This window comes from Camelus bactrianus, chromosome 9, assembly GCF_048773025.1.
Source record: "Camelus bactrianus isolate YW-2024 breed Bactrian camel chromosome 9, ASM4877302v1, whole genome shotgun sequence".
Taxonomy (NCBI): Eukaryota; Metazoa; Chordata; class Mammalia; order Artiodactyla; family Camelidae; genus Camelus; species Camelus bactrianus.
Genome location: NC_133547.1, coordinates 63,615,658 through 63,635,859, shown reverse-complemented (window position 1 = coordinate 63,635,859; position 20,202 = coordinate 63,615,658). Strand labels below are relative to the sequence as shown.

The 20,202-nt window shown below is 45.3% G+C and overlaps 2 long non-coding RNA genes across 3 annotated transcripts in view; one reads left to right on the top strand and one right to left on the bottom strand.

Annotated features, from left to right (window-relative positions):
- Positions 1-20,202, bottom strand: part of LOC105074791 (uncharacterized) — a 407,847-nt gene that overhangs the window by 1,671 nt on the left and 385,974 nt on the right. For both annotated transcript variants that reach the window (XR_835820.3, XR_012509269.1), the window contains 2 exons: positions 1,643-1,730; positions 267-391 (listed from right to left, as the gene is read on the bottom strand). This is a non-coding gene — a long non-coding RNA (uncharacterized LOC105074791). The remainder of the gene's footprint in view (positions 1-266; positions 392-1,642; positions 1,731-20,202) is intronic.
- LOC141578673 (uncharacterized) overlaps positions 1-20,202 on the top strand; it is a 70,285-nt gene that overhangs the window by 42,168 nt on the left and 7,915 nt on the right. The gene's annotated exons all lie outside the window — the stretch shown is intronic.

Below are 20,202 nucleotides of genomic sequence, written 5' to 3'. Positions count from 1 at the left end.
CTCGAGGCTACACAACACGGTGGCTGCGTCCCCAAGGCTCCCAGACTGTGCGTCACCATACTCTCATCTTCTGGAGGGAGAATTTGATTGGCCAGGGTTGGGCTGTGTCTGTATGCTGGAACAGTCCACTGTGACCAGGGGGGACAGGGCCACATAGCACAGGCCTGGCCGGCCACCTCGACTGAAGTCCTTCCCAGCATCATCAAATGAGGCGTCGTCTTCACACTGCTATCCTGTGTAGTGCCCCCCCGGAACTTCCTGCTCACCCCTCACGGCAGCCTGGGCTGATGCAGTGGAGACTCTGGGAGGCAGATTCAGGGTTACAACCCACTTCCTGTGTCTTGATTGTTACATTCATAATGCCTTCTCTGCACACGCCTCTTTGAAAAACCTAAATTATTAAGAAAGGTATTTATTTTCTCATTCATTTTAGATAACATTCTTGAAACCATCCTAATAAACAACGGCCCTCTTTTAAAAAGTCCCACTGGGAGTGTTAACAGGAACAAAAGACGGAACAGTACACCACTTTTATGTCTCCTCATCTCAAGGCATCACCCAGCACATCAGGGGCTGTGTACGCCGAAGGGATGATTTTAAACCCAGAGAACCCTCTGAGTGCAGGATGCGTTTTTTAGAACACAGGTTCAGAGGAGGGACAGAGAGGCGTCATTTAGGCTCTTTTGTCCCTTCTATGAAAAGCACCTGCACTGATAACAAAGAAACTGAATGTGCAAAACTAATTATTGGAGCCATTTTTAATTAACCTGGCCAGCTAGTGTAGTCCCTGGGACGTTTGTTCCATAGGCGTTTTCCCTTCGGGATGAAATCATCACTGGTTTTGGTCCTCACTGGATCCGTGTGGACTGAGCGTCATCAAGTCCTCATACTGAGTGGGTGTGTGAGCACATCTAGGTCGGTAAGCAGGCTGCAGGGTTTAGTTTCTCCCACTGCTTATGGTTTCTCCTTGAGTTTGTCTCCCCATAGAGTTCCTTTTTTAGGTTTCCCACAGAACCCTCAGGTCTTGTATCTCAGCGTGTCTAAACTCCATATGTACTCTGGCTCAAAGACACCCTGAGCCCAGGAGCTGCAATGCGTCACCTTCCCCGCCCCCAGTGGCGTTCTGAGGGTGCACACAGGTCTGAAAACCTTCTAAGGCAGCCGTGCTCAGCCTTGACTGCACGTTACAATTGCCTGAGAAGCTTGTAGAAAAGACCAAGTCTAGCTGTACTCCAGAGCAATTAAATCAGAACACCCAAGGGTGGGACCAGCATCAGTGATGTTTATAGCTCCCCTGGTGACTGCGAAGGGTCTTTGAGTGGCAGGTTAATGGACCTGGCGTTCCCAATGCAAGATGTAGGACGAGGCTGTGCGTTTCTAATTGTGCTGTCATAATGGTGATCCCAGGTGATGCTTACACCAGGCAGGAACCACATACTGTTCTCTAAGGCATAGTTCACTTTGTCCCCAATATTTGGGGGGAGCACAATAATATTTTGAGGCACAGAGGACAGTGTAGTGGAAAAGGAGTTAATCCCTGCCTTCATGGAGCTTAAATTCAAGAGGAAGTGCAGACAATAAATAAGTAAACGACTAAATTAGTGAAATCATGCAGAGCAAGTCTTGATGAAAAAATACATACTGAGTGATGAGACAGAAGGTGAGTAGAAGATGCCCTTTTCGCGTAAACAGCCAGGTGAGGATTCTGAAGCTGACACTTGAGTGAAGACCTGATGGAGGAAGGGTTGAAAAGCACAATAAAGAACGGGCAGGCCAGGGGGTAGAGGCGCCTTCCTCATCAGCTCGAGCTGCACCCCACTGGCTGAACGATGCGAGGAAGCCCACCTTTCCTTTCGCGGCCTGTTTACTCATCAAGCTTCCCTTGTAGCATTCTTTGGAAGATTACAATTTTATCAAGAATTTAGTTCACACTCTATTCACACGGAAGCTACACTTGCCTGCTGGCATCAGGTCTCCAAGAGGGAAAGAAAACAGAACTTTCCAACAGCAGTGGGTGAGCCATCCATCTTGACTAGACTTTGTAATGGAGACATATGAAGGTTGAAGTGATTTCACCGCCATCAGGAACCCCCCTGAGACACAGGATGGAAAACAGCAGAATAGAGAAGAATGAAGAGGTCAGGAGACCAGAACACGCTGTGTAGGTGTGATTTAGGGGGTGGGAGTGATGTCATCAAGATGGCAACAGAGGTGGTTCCTGAGTCATCCCTCCCTCACAGAAGAATAGCTCACATCTATTCATGGACAAGACATCACTGAGAAAGTCCTCAAACAGGGGAGAGAGGCTGAAGCACCCCAGCACCACAGAGAGCAAGGCAGACTACATCAGAAGGGTAGGAGGAACAGCTACGTGCTGACCACGTCATCCCGCCCCAGGCTGGTACTACAACACAAGAGGGCTCCCCTGGAACCTACGGTTCCTCCAGTGAGAAGAGAAGGCCCAGAGTAGACATTCAGAGCCCCCAGCATGGTGGGTGTCTTCTAGGGAGCCCCCACTCCAGTCTTGTCCACTGAGAGTCAGATTGTGATGGAGTAGAGGGGAGGAGCTTGAATGACCAGCTCTTGGATCTTGGCAGACTGAGTTCTTACCTGCATCATCATCCAAGTAGAAGACTTAACCACCAGCTTCACTCATTAGCCGAGCCAAGACAGCGTGGTGCAGTCTGAAAAGGGAGTGCAGTGGGGTACAGGTCTGCCTGATTTGGGGCATCAGTTGAAAAGCTTTACTGGCCCTTGAGCCCCTTCCACCCCCAAGGAGGGGAGGTCATTCATAGTCCTAACCAACGCGGACTGCAGCTCCCGGCCCTGCCCGACCAGGAAGCCTAAGCACCTGGAGACTGCTTGGCCCAGCAACGCCAGGGCAGAGGGCCTGGCCAGCGGTCCTGCCCCTCTGCAGACACAAGCCCAGTGACCCCGCCTGGCCGAAGAGTCTGATGGACAAGTCTGCCTGACGAGATCCCCAAATGGGAGTCCAGTCAACCTTGGGGCCTATTCTGTGGCTCGCCCTACTTCCTTGTGCAGAGGAGCTAGTCTGCAGCACTGCCCACTGCTGAATACAGCCCCCAACACTGCTGACCAGGGACGCTAACCAGAGCTCCGGGAACCTTGGTAGCATGCCCTGCAGCCCTGACTGCGGCGGCACCTGAGCAGAGAACATTGTGTCTCAGGGTCAAGACGGTGGCCCATCCTGTCCAGACAGCTTAGCAGACAGCCTTCAAAGACCTTTCTGGGGCCGATTCTGCAGCTTGACTGGGCAGGGAAGCTAAGGTCTGGTCCCACCCAAAGCTGAATACAGCCTCCAGCCCAACCCAGCAAGGAAACCTAGAGAGTTCCCAGAACTCTGCGTGGCCCACCTTGCCATTCTGATGACAGTGCCACAGGGACCCGGGCAGGGCCCTGCCCACCTGCAGAGCTCGGACAGCGGCTGTGGAGGCCAGGGGACTTGGCAGATAGCGCTGCCTAACGTGGCCTCCAAACAAGAGCCTTGCAAACCTTACACCCTGTCAAGGGCCCTGCCTGGGCAGAAAAACGAAGCTGCTGCTGTCAGTCTGCCAGCAGGCGACCTAGACAGAGCACCCAGGGAGCCCTGCAGCCCGCCTTACAGCCTCGCTCAGAGCGACACCGAATGGGAAGCAAATCCCAGGGCTGTCTCGACCTGCAGAGCAAAATGGTGGCCTTTCTGGCCAGGAAATTCAGTGCACAGCCTTGCCTGGTTCAGCTCCCCCAAACAATGGGCCAGTGCAGGCTGTGGTGTCCTTTCTGAAACCCTGTCAGGGCAGGGAAGCTAATTCACAGCCCTGCCTCCTGAGTCTAGTACCCAGTCCCAGGTGGGACGCCCGACCAGAGAGCACAGGCAGCAGCAGAGCTGCGGTGCTACCCCACGTGGGCAGGGAGCCGAACTAACCGTGGCAACACCTCCCCCCTCAGAGCTCAAGCAGAAGCCTTGCCCAGATACACCCTGGCAGCAAGCCCCGCATGCCCAAGGATGCCCAGAAAACCAAGCAAGTGGCCCGGTCAAGCCTGGAAGAGGAGACTGCTCACTCAGATGCACAGATACCCACGTCAGAAGCCAAGGAGCACACACACGAAGGTAAACGTGGCGCCACCAAAGGAAGCGAATAAAGCTCCAATAACTGACCCTAGAGAAACGGAAGCCTAGCAACTGTCAGACAAAGAATTCAGAGTAACCCTCTTAAAAAAGTTTAACCACACACAGACAAGATGAAATTAGGAAAACAATTCATGAACAAAAGTCCCAAAGGAAATAAATACACCGAGTAAACTGCAGAATTCAACAGAGAGCTTAAACAGTAGACTCAACCATGCAGAAGAAAGAGTCAGTGATCTAGAAGACAGGGCATTTGAAATTACCCAGAGGAGCAAAAAGAAAAATGAAAGGAGCAAAGAAAGCCTATAGGACAAAGGGGACAAAATTAAAAGAAAAAAATACCCATGTTATAGGGATACCAGGAGGAGAAAATGAAAGTATATTTAAAGCAATAATGGCTGAAAACTTCCAAAACTTGAGGAAAGAAATGGACACCCAGATCCACGAGGCCTAGAAGAACCCTAAACAGGTTGAACCCCAATAGGACTACACCAAGACACATTATTGTAAGACACATTCAAAAGTCAAAGACAAAGAATTTTGAAAGCAGCAAGAGAAAAGAAGAAAGTTACACGAGAAAGAACCTCCAGAAGACTGGAGTAGCATTTCTCGATAGAAACTTTCAGGACAGGAGGAGATGGGATGATATATAGAAACACTGAAAGGAAAACCTGTTAATCAAGAATTATTCAAAAATGAAGGAGAGATAGTGACTGTCCTGAGCAAACACAAGGGGAAGGGGTTCATCACCAGTGGACCTGCCTTGCAAGAAACACTACAGCATTTCTAGGCTGGATGTAAAAGAACACTAATGAAAATTATAAAAACATAAGGTGTGGCATAAAACTTACTGGTAATGATAGATTTATAATCAAAGATAGATTTTGTAATACAATAACAAATATGCTTCACTTACAATGCTAGTTTAAAAGCTAAAAACAAATGTAGTAAAAAAATTAACCGTAACTATAATAATCTATTATTGGCTATGAAGTATTACAGTTATGTAACACTGAAATATGATGTTATAATTTTAAGATATTTTCTATAAGCCTTATGGTAACCACAAGGATAAAACCTGTAGTAATTACACAAAACAATAATCAAGTTAAAGCATACTGATACCAAAAGGCTTACAAATACTCACAAAAAAGGATAAGCAGCAATGAACAATTAACAAAATGGCAATAAGTCCTTACCTATTTATAATTACTTTAGAAATTTTACTCCATTTACTTTTTAATCAAAAGATACAGAATGGCTGAATGCATTTAAAAAAATCAAGATCCAGCAATATACTGCCTACAAGAGACTCACTATAGCTTTAAACACAGGTACAGAGTGAATGAATGAAAAAAGTTATTTCAAGCAAATAGTAATAAAAAATGGGATAGCTATACTTAGATGAAATAAACTTTAAAAATAGTAAAAGAGAAAAAGTCATTATATAATGATAAAAGCATCATTCCTTCAAGAAGATCTAACAATTGTAATATTTATGCACTCTACATTGGTGGACCTCAGTATATCAAGCAAAAACAGAACTAAAAGGAGAAATAAACAGCAATACAATAATAGCTGGGGACTTTAACAGCCTACTCTCAAGAATGGATAGATTGTCCAGACAGAGAATCAATACGGAAACAGTGGATTTGAACAATGCTATATATGAAGTGGACTTAACAGGCATACACAGAACATTCTGTCCTACAACAGCAGAATACACACATTCTTCTCAAGTGCACGTGGAACATTTTCTAGGATAGATGACAGGTTAGGCAACAAAGCAAGTCTTAGAAACTTTAAGAAGCTACAAATCACACTGAGTATCTCTGACCGAAACATCATGAACCTAAAAGTCAATAACAGGAGATAACTGGTCAACTCTTGAACATGGAAATCAGACAGCACTCTTCTGAACCGCCACTGGATCAAAAAAGAAATTAAAGGGGAAATAAAGTACCTTGAGACAAAGGAAACTGGAAACACAACATACCAAAACTTATGGGGTACAGCAAGTCCAGTTCTAAGAGGGAAGTTCGTAACAGGAAATGCCCACATTAAGAAACAAAAAGATATCAAATATTAGAGCACACATAGAGGACAGGAAAACAATAGAAAAGAACCAGCTCTTAGCTTTTATAAGCAAAACTGACAAACCTTTAACTAGACTAATCAAGGAAAAGCAAGACCCAGATCAACAAAATCATAAATGAAAAAGCAGACATTACATTTGGTACTACAGAAAGATAAAGAATTATAAGAGATGGTGATCAACTATACACCAAATTGGGTATCTTAGAAGAAACAGAAAATCTGAACAGATTACCAGTAAATATATTGAATTAGTAATTTAACAAAAACCCAACAAAGGAAAACCCAGAACCAGATGGCTTCACTGGTGAATTTTATGAAACATTTAATAAAGAATTAATGCCAAATCTACTCTTCCAAGAAATTAAATGAGAGGGAACAGTCCCAAATTCATTTTATAAGGCCAGCATTACCTGATACCAAAGCCAGAATAGATACTACAAGAAAACTGCAGGCTGATATCCCTCATGAATACAGATGTAAAAATTCTCAATAAAATACTAGCAAACCGAATTCATCAGTACCTTAAAAGGATAATTCACTGTGATCAAGTGGGATCTACCCCTAGAATGCAAGGATGATTCAATGTATATAAATCAATGTGATATATCACATAAATAGAATGAAAGCAAAAACTCACATGATCATCTCAATAGATAAACAGCTTTTGACAAAATTCAACATTCATTCATGATAAAACTCTTAATATATTTGGGCACAGAAGGAATGCACCTCCACATAAGAAAAGCCATACATTTTAGGATTTTTTTTAACTTCTGTAAAAAAAAAATAAATGCCATTGGAAACTTGATATAGGCATTGTGTTGGCTCTACAACTGGCTTTGGGTAGTCTGAACATTTTAACAGTATTAATTCTTCTGATCCATCAGTGCAGGACACCTTTCCATTTATTTGTGTTTTCTTCAATTGCTGTCAATGTTTTGTACTTTTCAGTGTAGAAATCTTTCACCTCCTTGGTTAATTTTATTCCCAAATATTTTATTGTTTCAGATACTATGTATTGTAAATGAGAACAGTTTATTTTTCAGATAATGTGTTAGTGAATAGAAATAGTACTAGTTTTTGCATGTTAATTTTGTACCCTGCAACTTTACTGGTTTTGTTGATTAGATCTAATCATTTTTTGGTGGAATCTTCAGGATTTTCTATACAGAAAAATCATGTCATCTGCAGAGACAGTTTTCATTCTTCCTTTATAATTCTGATGCCTTTACTTTTTTTTTTTTTGGTTTAGTTCTGTCTGCTGTGTCTAGGGCTCACTATGAGTGGTGAGAGTGGGCACTGTTGTCTTGTTCCTCATCTTAGAGGAAACAAAGCAGGAGGCATCACACTTTCGGATTTTAAGCTGTATTATAAAGCTACAATAATTGAACCAATGTGGTACTGGCATTAAACAAACACACAGAACAATGGAGCAGAACTGAGAGCCCAGAAAAAAACCCATGCATGTATGGTCAACTAAACTGACCAGGGAGCAAGGAACGCTCAGTGGAGAAAAGACAGTATCGTCAATAATGGTTCTGGGAAAAAATACTTGTAAAAGAATAAAGCTATATCTCTATCCTCTACCCCTCACAAAAAATTAAAGACTTAAATGAAACACGTGAAACTATAAAACTCCTAGAAGAAAAGATAGGAAAAAAGCTCCTTGAGATGGGCCTTAGAAATGATGTTTTTAGATATTTAAAAATAAACAAGTCAGACTACATCCAGTTGCAAGGCTCCTGCACAACAAAAGAAACAATCAACAAAATGAAAAACAAGCTATAGAACTCAAAGAAATATTTGTAAATCATACATGTGGTAAAGAGTTAGTACCTAAAATATATTTTTAAAAAACTCATACAACTCAATAGGAAAAAAAATTAATTAAAAAATGAGCAAAGGGCCTGAATAGAAATTTTTCCAAAGAAGATATTCAAATGGCCAACAGGTCCATGAAACAGTGCTTAACATATTAATCAGTAGGGAAACGCAAATCAAAGCCACAATGAGATATCATTTTCACATCTGTTAGAATAGCTGTTATCAAAAAGACAAGAGATAACAAATGCTGGCCAGGATGTGGAGAGAAGGGAATCCTAGTGTGTTGGTGGGAATGTAAATTGGTAAAGCCACTATGGAAAATAGTATGGAGGTTCCTCCAAAAATTAAAACTAGAACTACCCTATGACCCAGTAATCTCACCTCTGGGTGTATTTCCAAAGGAAATGAAAACACACGTTGAAGAGATATCTGCACCCCCGTGTTCACTGTAGCATTATTTACAATAGCCAAGATGTGGAAACCACCTAAGTGCTCACTGAAAGATTAATCGTTAAAGAAATTGTGATAGAATATCTTTATCTAGATAAATATATATATACACACACACACATATAAAATATATAATGGGACGTTATTCAACCATTAAAGGAGGAAATACTGCCATTTGCAACAACATGAATTGACCTTGAGGGCATTATGCTAAGTGGAATTAGAGAAAGACAAATACTGCATGATCTCACATTTGGAATCTTTAAAAAAAACTATACATAGAAAAAGAGCTCAGATTTGGGGTTACCAGAGGTGGGGTCGGGAGATGAGGGAACTGGGTGAAGATGGTCAAAAGGTACAAACTTCCAGTTATAAGACAACTAAGTACTGGGGATGTAACGTACAACATGTTTACTGTAACTAACACTGCTATATGGTATATTTGAAAGTTGCTTAGAGAGTAAATCCTAAAAGTTCTCATCACAAGGAAAAAAACGTTTGTGTGTATGTGCGTGTCTCTATATGAGATGACAGACATTAGCTTAATTTATTATGGTAATCATTTCACAATATGTAAGTCAAGTCCTTATGCTGCACACCTTAAACTTACACAGTGTTGTATGTTAAGTATATCTCAACAAAGCTCAACAAAGAGGAAAAATTGTGGGTTGCACAACTGGGAGACACCAGAAAGACTGAAGCAGTCCAGGAGGGCTACCCAAGAGAGGTGGAGTTTCAGGTGGGCCTTACAGGGAGAGTAGGGCTGGAGCGAGAGGGTCTATGTAAGTATATATAAATGGACCAAATGATTTTGCCTATTTTTTTTTGAGAAGCTACATAAAGTCTGAAGATGACAGTACCAGACAAACTGTAACCACCTTGTCTTCAGAGTTGACAGGGTCTTATCAATTCTGCAAAATATTTTCATGCCTTAGTTCCCTCCCTGACTTCCCTTCCAGGAAGCACAGAGCCAAAATTAATACCCACTTGGAGAACACATTTGCATTAGTTTTATGTGGAATGATTTGCTTCTTTCATCCACAGCCTTAATATTATAATGATAGTATTTTTTAAATTACCCAAAGTGGGAATTCCTTGACCTTGGGTTCAAGCAGATGTAAATTTGAAAGTTCTAGCACTTTCTAGCTTTCAAGGAATAAATAAGTCTCAAGGTCACTAAGGATCTCTTTCTGCATGTAAAATGGCAAATTTTTAAGTTGCTGTTCAGTGAGTTTTTGTATCATGGTAGAAAAAAACAACATGTAGAAGCCAAGGGTTAGTTCCTGGTATGTGGTAGATGCTCCATAAATGCTCTTTCCCTTCCCTCCTGCCTCGTGTGAGTTGCCGTCTCTCCTTTCTACCCTGGTCTGAACAACACAGAGCCTGTCCTATGAATGACTGGAAAATACTCCCATATGCTCAGGCCTGACTGACGTTCCACCTCCAGCTCCCTTCCATCCCAGCCCTAGTTAAATGCTGCATAAATGATCCCCGGCCCACACACATTTCCCCCCTAACTTCCCCCCAAGTAAATAGCAGATGCCATTGTGTTCTATTAGGCCCATTAGATGTATTTAATCATCCGAGCCTCTACAGTTGCACAGCCATAAAGAAGATAGCCTTGCCGGGGTGTGGGGAACGACAGAGCTTGGCTTTGTGAGTCCTAAAATTGATGAGGGAGTTGGCACTGCCGCTGAGCCTCACAGCCTAGTGTCAGGGGAATCCCACTTCCTGATTCGGATGTTCTGTCACTTACTATATTTGAAATGTCAAAGAATATTTTACAACCCTACTTCTCCTCCTTTAACTCTCTCTGATCCCAAAAGAGACATCTTTGGTCAACAGCTGTTCATAAGTGAGGAGAGAAAAAAAAGATGCACTTAGAGTGTTCCTTTAACAGCCTAAGAGAACAGCAAGGCAGTCATGAAGCTGGGATTGTGTTTGGAACCACAGCCAGTTAGCCCAACGCATAGGAACGAGGGTTATTTCAATCCAGTTCTATGAGGATTTCTGAGTACGCGGAGTCCACCAACACCCATGCCAATGCTCCAGCTCCAGCTCCCAAGTTGACCTCATAGGTAGAAGCCACATTCAGGTGAATCAGTAACAAGGGTACAGACACCAAGCTGACACTCAGGTACTGCCCTGAGAACCTTCATTAAGTCTGAATGTTTTGAAGCATCTGTATCTGGATTTCCTTTTGTCTACTTCAGAGCATCTGTTCCAGGGTCGAATTCCTTCCTTCCTTTCTACTGAGATCTGACTCTGAGCCACCTGCCACTCTCTGCTAAGGGGTGCACAGGCCTTTAATGCTTCCAGGAGACAGCCCCATTTTGCCTCCACCCTTCCCAAGTATAGACAGGGGCCTGAAATCCAAACAGGCAGAGGTCAAAGGGCAAGTGGCAGAGTAAGCTGCTGAGTCCAGTCACTCGGGGTCCTGACTCCACTCTCAGCAGCAGCACCAGGACATATGGAGATGTGCTAACAGTCCAAGGGAAGCAGGAATGTTATTGCACACCTGTAGGTAGAGACTTTTGTACCACCATCCTAATAGGGTTTTCAACAACAGGACGGTGCTAACACCTTTTGAGAGTCCCAGGCTGAAAGCCAAGGTCACAGACCTGGGAAGTGGTGGTGCTGGCAGTTAAACCTGGATTGTCCTTGCCCTTCAAGCCTTTGCTGTGTGGCATCTTGGGACCAACGTGACTGCTAGTGAGCTGATCCACTAGAAGTGAAGTGTGATGGGAAGATGAAGGAGGGCCTTGCCTTCCTAGCATTAGAACCTAGGGCCTCCTGCATGCTAGCTAGGCCTCCACTCTACCTCTGAGCTATAGCCTCTCTCTAGCTGCCTTGGTTTCCCCAGACTCACCTTTGTCTCTCCAACTTAGGGAGTATGCTGGGTTCCTGGCTCCTCAAAAAATAAAAATCAAATTTTGTTTTTAGATACATGCAGTAAGAGTCCTGCATACCTTTATAAGTTGCTTCTTATGCTTATTAAATTCCCCAAAGGGTCTTAATTAACTTAGGAGTCTAATTTCCCCAACAGACTTCTCTGGACTTGGTAAATGCCGATTCACTCTTAGGATCAAGGGTTGCCACTAATTCATCCTTTTGCTTGATCACAGTGATCAAGGTGGAAGAAAGGTTGGTAAATGCATAATTCTGGCCACTTTTTGCCTTGCCATGATGCCACAGAGTGAACAACCGCTTGTTAGGTTTTGAAGTTCTATGTCAGCCCATGGAAGCAGAGGTGTGACTGACCATAAAACATTGTTTTACCTCTTCCCCCGGCCTGTAAGGGTTATCGCTATTTAGAAAGTTAATTCAAGTCTAAAAAAAGTCACTTCATTTCAGTGACATCCTTCACACAGATCACTTTTCAGTGTAACTAAAATGTGGATCAAGGAAATCCATTAGTTTGGAGGTGTGCCTCTCACTCTGAGATGAATTCATGGCACTGAGTAATGTAGCGGAATGATTGAAAAAAAAATCAGGCCCAGCAGACACTAGTCATTCTTGTTAAGTCAAATCATCTTTTTTGTTTGTATGTTTACTACTTTGGCAGAAATCTGATCCTACTTAAATTGGTCATATACTAATACATCCATGAGAAGTGTAACTGTTCAAATGCCAACTCATTACCTGCTTTTCAACACGCTCCAGATTTGTCCCAGCATACCTTTCCCACTACACTTGCCCACAATCTGCTCCACCCCAGTCTACCTTGCAAACACACCCTGTACTCTTCCCTCTGTATTTAATGGCCTCCTGATGGCTCTTAAGATTTCGTCTTTATATTTGGCAAAGATACAACATTTAGACAATGAGCAGATTTTTTTGATCAGCAAGAACAGATATAGGAGACAATAGAATAAGGCACTGAGGAAAGAAGTAACAATGCAGGTTTCTATGTCCTCCTAAACTATCCTTCAAGAGAGAGGATAAAGAAATTCTGGGAGAACTGTAATAAAAGAGAACTTCTAAAATCTCTCATAATCACCCCATGAAAACAAAATGACTAGAATAACAAAACCAAAATCCACAAATAAGATCTACAAAAAAAACCAAAACAAACAAACAAAAAAAACACACTAGGTGATAAGATATCTTGACACCTATAAGTAGAAAGGGACAAAGCACCCAGGCTACGTGCCTTGCTTGGCAGCAACAAATACCTGAGAAGAAGAGGTATCGGATGAGCTTGAGAAAACAGAAACCCAAAAGGAGGCAACAGGCACTCATGAGAGCAGCTCAAACTAGGAAAGGTTCTGCATGTTCTAATCATGAGGTCAGGGAGCTGGGGAGCAAGGCAAGGTAAGATCTGAATGGGCTGAAACTGAAGTTCCCTTTTAGGACAAAATGCCACAACGAGAGGAAACTAGTCAAGAGAATTCAAACTGAGCAACACAGGGATAATAGGGAGTGGAAGGAGGGAGGGAGAAGCGGGGAGAGAAAGCTTGCGGGAGAGGGTCTGCATGAGAGCAAGCAAGAGTATGCGCTGGAAACAGCAGAACAGACTGAGAACTCTCAGAGTAGGAGACCAGATTTTAGAAGACGTCATGAAAATAACATAAGAGGGCTCACTAGAGGCAGGAAGCTAAAAAAGTTACCCCAACTCATCCAAACCTCCTAAAAGTTCAGGAAAATTAATTTTGCATAAGAATGATCAAGAGAAAATGATCGTAGCTGACTCTCATAGAAAGTTAAAGTAAGAGAAGTTAGTAAGGAGCAGAATAACATTCCTCCAGTGAAGGAAAGGAAATGCCCATAAAACAGACGAAAACTATACAGCCTAGCATTGCAAAGTGAGCTAGAAGAACAGTTTTGGAACTACAGAAGCTAGAACATTAGGATTTAGAATAATCACAATTGCAGTGATAAAGTGGAACAAAATTAGAAACAAACAAAAGTTCATTTTAGAAATAAACAGGACAACAAAAAATCCTTTAAGAAAGATGGAAACCAAAAAATGAAATTTTAAGATTCAAGAAGAAATAAAAAGGTTTTCTTCTCTGCTTTCAACTAGGATGTAGAAAGTTGCAGACTCTCACTCCACTTAAACAAACAAACAAAAAGAATTATCTATGAAATTCTTTCCCTCTCTTCCTCTCTCCCTCTCTCTCTCCCTCTCCCTCCCATGCTTTTTGTGCCCAGAGTAACATCCCTTTGACTTCTGATTTCAGCCACGGCTGTGGTCGACAGCTCAGTTCACCAAGAGCTCCCAAGCTTCATGCACAGGGCAAAGGGTCCTGGCAGATGGTTAACAAAATCCCACTACAGCCCCAGCAGTGTACAACTTTGTTCATTCTCCCCACCCCCCATTAAATACAGAGATAAGGACACAGATATCAAGATCTTAAAGTGGGTTCCCGGATGAACAGCATCATTTGCTTTACCTGAGAGACTGTTAGAAATGCAGTCTCTCAGGTCCCATCCCAAACCTACTGGATGATATTCTGCACTTTACAAAGATCTTCAGATTATTCTAACGAACACTAAAATTTGAGACGCACTAGTCTGGATTATTTTATGCATAGGAAAAAAAATGTCTGACCCAAAGAAACCCATCACCTCCCTGTCTGCTTACTCTGTTTCTGATAATGATGGCAGCACTAATATGAAACGGAGTCGACAAGACTCTTCTTTCAGTTAAAGGAGAGAACTGCCTGATGCTGTTCTCATGTTATATTTCATCGTCAAACATCAAGAATCATTCAATTAATTAACTTGGAAAACAAAGTTACTTTAGATTACTGAATGCAGGTTCATTCTGGTGCTTAAACACCAGCAGTGCCAGAAAGAATAATTTCCTGAAAGCTTCCTATTGTCACACAAAGGAAGTCATTCTTGAGGGAAAAATACAGCCCTAATATAATTGCTTTTCATTTGCACTCACGTAGGAAGTTGCCAAATGTTTGCACTCACCCATTCTATCAAAAAGTTGCTTTCTCACCGTAATTAAAATATATGACGGCTGCTCCGTTAGCTATGTCATGACACTAGTTCTGGTATTGAGAATTTCCCAGCTAAACCCCCCTGTCATGAGTAGATCTTAGGCTGATGAAGCTGGGATAGGCTTTATGCATGAATCTGGACCGACCTCTTCATTTTACAGGACACACACGCATGTGCACAGGCAGGCGTGAGCACACACACGGGGCTTTAAGGAGCTGTCCACCCTGGAATTCTATTACAAACTCCTCAACTCTGAATGCAAGGCTCTTCCTCTGTCTTTTCAATGTATGAGCATTTCTTTGATCAAAGGAAAGGTTGGAAGTTGATAAAAAAAAAAAAAAGATAGCTCATTCTAGCTCTATTTATATCAGCTTACCTACCTGCCCCCCCTTCCTTTCTACCTTTCATCCACCTACCTACCTATCTTATCGGCAACTGTTTACAACTAAAAAAACATTATTTGAGTAAACTTAGAGACACCCAGCACGGGACGTATCTGTTCCCATAATTTTTCATGTAAAGTCTGTCACTGGCAGCTGATGTTTGGTTCCGCACATGGTGACACTAAGGGTCATTCATTTGAGTTTTGGCTAGTTTCACTCCTTTGGGTCACCTATAATCATATTATAATGACAGTAGGCTGGGCATAATTTAGTAGCTTTACTCTGTAAATGGCCATTATTTCCGAATCCTGAGTGACGTCTGGTTCCTGCCCACCTTTCCTTTGGGTTCGGCAAGGGGAGAATTTCTAGTTCCGTTTTTGGAAGTTCCAGGGACCCCCCCCCACCTTGTAGACTTCTGGAGTTGGTTTACTCCAGTTGTTATCAATCATCCCTTTTTTCCTGAGACAAATACCCACCTCTCACTGTTCACCAAATTACAGGAGGAAAAGGAAATGCTGTGGGTCACACACAGTGAAAGGAGGGGCAAAGTCACGTCTCTTCCTACAAGTGACACTTCCTTACAGCAGCCCAAATGCTAATTTTTTACACCACATTCATCACCCAATTTGACCATCATCACTACCTTACAAGATGGGTAAGCCCTAAACCTTTAGTCCCATTTTACAGAAAAATAAAAGCTTGAGGCTCAGAGAGGAAAGACTTGTGGCCCATGAGGTCACCTCCTCGGTTCCATCTGAGAAACCCTGGTCTGAATTATTCCACACCTGGGAAACTGCCTGACCTCAAGAGGCACATCAAACCCCTGTCTGCCCACCCTGCATTCCAGATCATCCTGGGCCGGCTTTGCTGAAGAAATGAGGTGGTGCCCATATGCAAGCAGGCCTGGGAGGTGTGCCTTCAGGAAACGCTGTTTCCACAATTATTTATGGTGCTCAACTTTACTTTCTTGGCTGTGGGTTTCTCTACCACCTTTTAAACTCTCCCACATGCAGCCTGCCTGACCACTAATACATTGTGATAGCTTCAAAGCAAGTCCCCACAAATGGAAGCTGCTCTTCAATTATTCAGAGACATGACAAAACCCATCATCAGTCCCCAGGCCTGAGGCAGCCTGGGGCCCCAGCAGCCTTGCAGGTATTTACTCCCAAACCACAGCCCCTCGGACAAGAAGGACAGCACGTGCCCAGGTTCCCTCAGCCCCTGACCCTGGGATAAACCCACCCCTGGGGGGCCTGTCCCTTGGCTGTTGCATGCCTGGGAGACAAGGGTTTTCAGTCAGCGCTATGAGGCCAGAAAACCACCCCCACCCAATATGTACGCACTCAACATTCACACACTCATGCTCACTGTGTGGACAGATTGAACCAATCTGTCTTCAAGGCTAAGAATAAAAGATCCTTACACTGCTGTTCAGACCACTGCTATACAATCAAAAAGACAAGCCTGTTTGCCCCATTGCTTTCAACCAGATACTATAATTTTCGTTGTAATGGTTACTGTGCCTCTCCTTACCGTATCCTTCATTGTCCATTCCCTTTGTTTTGAGCACTTAGTTCCTGCTAAGCCCTGTGCTCAGCCCTGGGGGGATGGGACAGGCATCACCAGGCCCTTGTATGAGGCACTACAAATACTCGCTGGGGGTGGCCCAGCTTTCTGTGGGCTGGGCACCAGGCCAAGCCCATCCATTGTTCACGGCATCACCTAATCAAGGCCGTGCCCCACAGTAGGAGATGGGCCCTGCTATCACTTCCATTTCACAGATGAGGAAACTGAGGCCTGGCGGTGTTTATGGCCTTGGCTCAGGCAGCACTAGAGTCTGAATGTCTGTGTCCCTGTAAAATTTGTATGCTGAAACCCTGATGCCCAGCATGATGAGGCCTTTGGGAGGTGCTTGGGTCACGAGGGTGGAGCCCACAGGAATGAGCTTAGTGTCCTTATAGAAGAGGCCCCAGAGAGCTCCCCAGTCCCACCTACCGTGTGGATACACTGCAGGGGGCACACGTTACGAAGCAGGGAGGGGCTCTTGCCAGAGGGCGGCCATGCTGGCGCCCTGAGCTTGGACTTGGCAGCCCCCAGAACTGTGAGCAGTACATGTCTGTTGTTTACAAGCCACTCAGCCAGTGACATGTGGCTACAGTGTCCAGGACGGACTAAGAGAGTGGCCCGCGCTCTGGCCATCCCCACATCCTGCTGTACAGGCGTTTAGATGGAGATTACAGGACACAGAGGGGGGCCCAGACTGAGAGGGACTGAGTGACGCAGAGCCTAGGTAGGCTCTCGCTAAAAGGTGACCCCTGAGGGCAATGCTGAACATGAGCAGGAAATATTCAGGGAAGGACGGTGGAACAGCAGCGAGAGGCGCGCAGCGGGGGCACAGACACAGCATCTTAGAGCAGGGATAGATCGGCAGGACGCTCACCGTGGCTGGAGGAGGGTGGACGCAGAGCGAAGCGGGGGCAGGAGCAGAGCGGGCAGAACAGCCCCAGGAAGGGACTTGCTGAACCAGAGGAGGCCGTGCTGTGCCGGGGGCTGGGAGCAAAGTCCCAGGGGGAGAACTGCGGAGCCCCCCCAGTGTTCTGACGTGATGTGACCCTCCCTCCCTGCCACGCTCACAGTGCATACCCGGAACAGGTGGTCACGGAGGGCTGGGGACCCAAGCAGAGCCACACAGGCTCAGGAAAGACAACCAGACAGATGCAACGGGTGGGGCGCAGGGCATAGGTCCGAGGGGGAACTGCCCGGGGTAGGAGTGTGTTTTTTGTTCCAATTTTAATGGAGCTAAAGGGCTCAAAAAGAACAAGCGTGGAGGCAGGTGGACCAAGAGACAGAGACTTCTCTGCAGCAGCAGGCTGCCACAGGGCTAGGGGCGCGTGGGGCACGGATGACCAGCATAAGTTGCTGCAGTCACGGGAGGGGCTCAGCGCTGGCGCACTCTCAGGCTGGGGGACCTGTGCAGCCCTCCTTTCCCGGTCGATAGAAGACAGGAGTGCACTTGTCCTTTACAGCCCCCAAACCGCACGTTGATGCTTCTGTAAGTGGATGCTCTTTGCACAGTATGTCTGTGATGCGCTCTAAGTGAGCGTGAAAGAGCGAGCTGACAGTTTGGGGTCACGGTCGCCATCCCCGGGGCGGGGGGGTAGATGCAGGCAGTGTGACATGATGTGGGAAGGCTGAGGAGGAGGTGGGGTCCTGAGGAGGCTGGGGAGCTGGGCGGGGGTAGGGGTTCATGCCACCAGGATGAAGGCCAAACCGTTCCCTTCGGGGTGTGGGGAAGACGGCGACAGGAGAGTGGGGCAAGGATGGCAGAGAAGGAGCATGGCCTCCTCCTCTCCACCGGGAAGGCTTTGGGAAAGTGAGCCAGGATGCTGGCGTAAGCTGAGGGTGGACCTGCCTGGATTCCAAAGGGAATGAGAGAAAACTACAGACTGAGAGACAGGAAAGAAGAGAAGAATGAGGACAGGGCTCAGAGGCATAGTGGCAGCAAAGTCACCCCGAGCCTTTCTGATGAAAATACAGAAGGTCCAGAAGTAAGGATGTGGAGCCTACAGATTCCACCTTCCATGCGTCACTTGGTGGGTCATTTCCTCAGGGCCAGACCCTACTGTGCCTGGCGTGAGCTCCCTCCTCCTCCTACTGGGGCCCCCCACATTCGTGCCTCCTCTGCTGAATGCTCCAGCTCCACTGGGGAACCTGGAGCCGAGAAGTGGGCTCTGACAACACTGAACCTTGGCAACCCCACTTACCCAGGAAGGCAAGACGGTACTCTGCACCCCAAGACCCTGTGCCCTGCACTGGTCCAGGCTCAGAGAGAGAAGGAACCGCGATGGGGCAATAATGCCAAGGTGTGCCTGAAGCTATGTGGTGCTGAATTACCTCCCCTGATGCCACCTCATGTACGGATGTAGTCTCCCCCATGGACAGTGGGATTTATAGCTACCTGGGACCCCAACCTGACACCCAATCGTACCACTGGGTGGGCTCCCCAAGTCCTGGTCCCAACTCAGCCTCCTTCCCTCACCTGCCAGCCTCTGTGGAGGCTCCCACGGGCACAGTGATGCACAGACACAGGTGGTCCAAATCTGTCCACCTCCCCCTTAGGCTCCCACTTCTGTCACATGGTACGTCAGCCTCCCTCCCAGGCTGCGTCACTCAGAGACAGGAGCTTGTGCCTCTGGGTCCTCTTCCTCATTGTTAGATCTGGCGGTGCTAACAGGTCAGAGTCACTTCATGTGATCATTCTTACAGGTCACCATTGAAAATTCTCTCCATAGGAAGTCAGTTCATGAGACCCAGGGATCACGGCTGTGCAGTTGCAAAGCTTGGTGGGGAGAGAAGGAGCTAATGGAGGAAGGCAGCAGGAGAGCAGAGTGCTAAGTACCCTCCCTCCACGTGAGCCGCGTGTCTGAGTTCTGCCTCTAACGTGTGCTGCTGTAAGACTCTGAACAGTTTTCTTAGGGTTGAGAATAACTTCACGAGGGCTACTTAAATAAGTTCCTGTCATACTACAGGAGGACCCACTATGCATGCAGCCTCACTGAGCACTGTATAGACCTGCCCTTGGTCCTTGTGTCACCCCTGGGAACCAGGGACTGTTCCCATTTCACAGATGAGGGTAGTCAGGCTCAGGGAGAGGAGACCTGAGCAAGATCACATGATGACTCAGCACCAGAGCCAGCCTGTAGACCTTGGTCTGGGCATCTCCAAAGCCCACATCTCTCGCTACCCCACAGAGCCCCTCCTCTTTGCCTGTCATGACGATATTGGGAGGAAATGTCAAGGATAATTCCTGAATCTTGAGCTTGAGAAAGCTTGAGCAAGTCAGGCCAAGAAGTGCAGCAAATATAGTACACATGACATATCTGGTGGGAAGATAAAAAATGTCAAGTTTTGAAACCATGAATTATTTTCCTTCTGTTTCCTCAAATCAGCACAAGCCCATCTGCGTACGGTTTTTCTAAGGCAATATGCTGAGAACAAGTTGCATCCAGGTCGGTCCCACTCCCTTAAGCCTCCCATGACACCCTCTGAAGATGCTTAGAAAGCACAAGGGTTAGGGAAACGGTGACTGCCTTGTGGTAGATTTCCTAAGCCCTGGCAAGACCTTCAACTCTGTTCCTGAATACCCAGCCCAGCTGCAGATATTTCTGCTTAAATTTCTTCTTTCTTATTAAGTGGTAAGAAAACATGCCTTCACTCCTCAATCAGAAAAAAAAAAAAATGGAGCTTGTTAAGAAATTCCCCAGGACAACATGCTCTAAATTTCTTTCTAAGGTGTGCATGACTGATAACAGGGACAGGAAGAGGATATTGCAGGTTCAACACTTTCTATGCATTTGCCCATTC